The 2,885-nt window shown below is 32.0% G+C and overlaps 1 long non-coding RNA gene across 1 annotated transcript; it reads left to right on the top strand.

Moving 5' to 3' along the window:
• Positions 1–1,072: 1,072 nt before the first annotated feature.
• On the top strand, positions 1,073–1,971 carry LOC121744838. The gene is made up of 3 exons (XR_006038719.1): positions 1,073–1,182; positions 1,337–1,422; positions 1,744–1,971. It is a non-coding gene; the product is annotated as an uncharacterized LOC121744838 (long non-coding RNA).
• Positions 1,972–2,885: the final 914 nt, after the last annotated feature.

The raw sequence follows: 2,885 nt of genomic DNA, 5'->3' as shown, positions 1-2,885 counted from the left end.
ATTACTTTATAAATATATATTTACATTCAAGATATATATATATATATATATATATAGGGATATATTCATTTCCTTTTTGCATATTTTCTCTTTTTTCCTTCTTGATCTCAGACCCACGATTTTGTCATCCGACGGTTAGATTAGTGCCACGTGTCAGTTAATAATGCAGATTTTCTGTTGAATAATGCACACCGACTAATAATGCACCATTATAGTGTAATAATGCAGATTTTCAGTTGAATAATGCACACTGATTAATAATGCATCATTATAGTGTAATAATGCAGATCATCTAGACCGTTGATGAATGAGATCTAACGGCTCATATTAAGAAGAATAAAAGATCTAAGGGATGAATAGGAGAATAACGCTCTCATATATATATATATATATATATATATATATATATATAGTGTTTTAATCTATAAAAAAAACCCTCTAAGTAACAACATACAGCCCAAATATCAACCATCGGATTTAGTAATTAATGGCCACGATTTATTGTATAATTCATTTCGTTTGTGTCATGACAAACGAAATTTCAGTCATAAGGAGGGCATTTTCGGTACAACAAATAAATGGAGCCGTCAACTACCGTTTTAGTGGGCGGATTTTATGGGACTTATTAATATTGACAGCAAAATACATTTTCATTTCCTACGCTAGATATTAGGTGAGAGAGAGAAAAGGTTTATCATTTCTTCAAATCAAACAACACAAAATCATTCACTTCTAAACCAAAAAACCCTAGTAATTTATTTCACACGCTTCAGTGAAATCAGCGATATCTCTCAACAGCGACGATGACCACTCGCTCTGTCGGAGCAGGGATCGTGGACGGTAAGGTTAATAAAACTTTCTAATAACTTCTATTTTTAGTTTTTGGGTCAAAATTGATTCACGATTCCTGGCATTTTTATTCGCTATCCACAAGTTTATGAAAGGATGAAGGTGAACAAGAAAGAAGCACAAAACCAACCTCCGAAAAATGGTATTTGGCCGCCTAGGTTTGGGCCATTTTGGTGTCGATTGCTTGAATTTTTAAATTTTACCATAATTTTCTAACCTTGGTTGTGTTTCGAATAGCCGCTCAATCTGGTTGGCGAACTTTGAAGAACAATTCAGAGGGAATCATTGATGGCAAAGGCGAGGCCTAAGCAAATATGAATGGTCCTGAAAAAGGTACTTACCGAGATGTCTTTTTCAGTAATGGAGAAATGTGAACTGAACTTTAATATTTTTTGTTGGAAATGGGTAACATGACCTTAAATGTGGGTTTGGTTAAATTTCTTGGAAAAATAGTTTTTATTAATAACTGCTGGCATTTAATCTACAGCACAATCGGATATGAAATGGCAACACCAGAAATTGGAAAGGAATCTACTAAGGCTCCCACAATTGATGGATCCAATGCTTTAAAAGGTAATAGATTTACAGAAAAAACTAAGAATGTCTCTCAGAATTTCATCTCATATACAAGAAACGTATTAGGTTATATATGTAACAGTTTTGTGTCATGTTTACAAACTGTTATTGTTTCTATAAGTTGCATTCAATTTGGAATCACCTAAAATAAATGTAATGGTCACTGATTAGCATTGGAATAGTTTTATGGGTTATGTAGTAGCAATATATGAATTAGGTCATGTTTGTATCACTTTTATGTCATAAGTGAATTATATGAATTAGGTCATGTTTGTATCACTTTTATGTCATAAGTGACTGCAGTGTTTATTTTCTCAGATGGAAGTCAACATGGGTGAGGGAAGGCTATTGGAATTGTGGATTGTCGACTAGATATAAGGGTGTGCATCAGTATTTAAGAGCTAAAAACTGTTGTGTTGAAGTTGGCCAAAAAATAATCACAGCTCCCTTTCCAATAAAACATCGACATCCAAACGTTATGCAACGGACAACAAGAAGATAAAGATCGACGTTGAAAAGATGATAGCAAGCTACAAAGCTTCTGTAATGGCCATGTCATAAATTTTGGATTTAAAGTATGTTTCATTGATACAATTATGTGCGTATTTAACGTATGGATTTTCAAACATTTTATTTCATCAATGGGTGATACTTTAAAATGACATTGGATTTTATTGTTTCTTCAAATTAGATTTTAATATGAATTATTTTTCTGACTCAATGACCAAGGTAAAATATGATGTTGTGTGGTCTCTTCTGAAAAGTAAAACACAGTATAAGATGACTCTATGTCATACTTCGTACATGTTAGAGTCATTTTGAGTAAAAAAAATAAAAATAAAATCATTAATTTGTTGTTGGAATTTTTGTATAGTAACTAAGCAACTTGTGAGAAAAAATTGATTATGTAAATTAGAAGATCATGTCATAATATATGCATGTAAGAGTCATTATGAGCATAATCAGGCAAAAAAATAATAGTATCTGAGAATTCATGCATTGGGTCATAATAAATGAATATTTTGGTCATAACATCGTATGGTTAATTTGTGTCATAATAAACCAACATTTGGGTCATTATATAACACTAAGGAGTACCAGAATGCGTCATACAAATCTGATCGAAATGTTCGTATCCAATAAACTGAAGTACACGATTATTCTCATGTTTTTGACATATTAAAAAAAACCAATATTAATACGGCCGAAGAATACACAAACAATAACCCAAACATCAACTATTCTTTGGGTCATACTAAACGAATATTTGAGTCATGTCAACATATGGGTAAATTGGGTCATAATAATCCAATATTCGAGTCATTACATAAAACTACTGAGTACCAGGATGCCTCATACAAATCTGAACGAACTGAGTAATTTCAAACAACCTGACAATGCAAATAAAATGGAGTCCAATAAAAAACTTAAACTGACGTTACTTGAAAAAAGAGAATACA

This window comes from Salvia splendens, chromosome 8, assembly GCF_004379255.2.
Source record: "Salvia splendens isolate huo1 chromosome 8, SspV2, whole genome shotgun sequence".
NCBI classification, from domain to species: domain Eukaryota; kingdom Viridiplantae; phylum Streptophyta; class Magnoliopsida; order Lamiales; family Lamiaceae; genus Salvia; species Salvia splendens.
The sequence above is the reverse complement of the archived record's forward strand: the minus strand, read 5'-3'. Positions and strand labels throughout refer to the sequence as shown.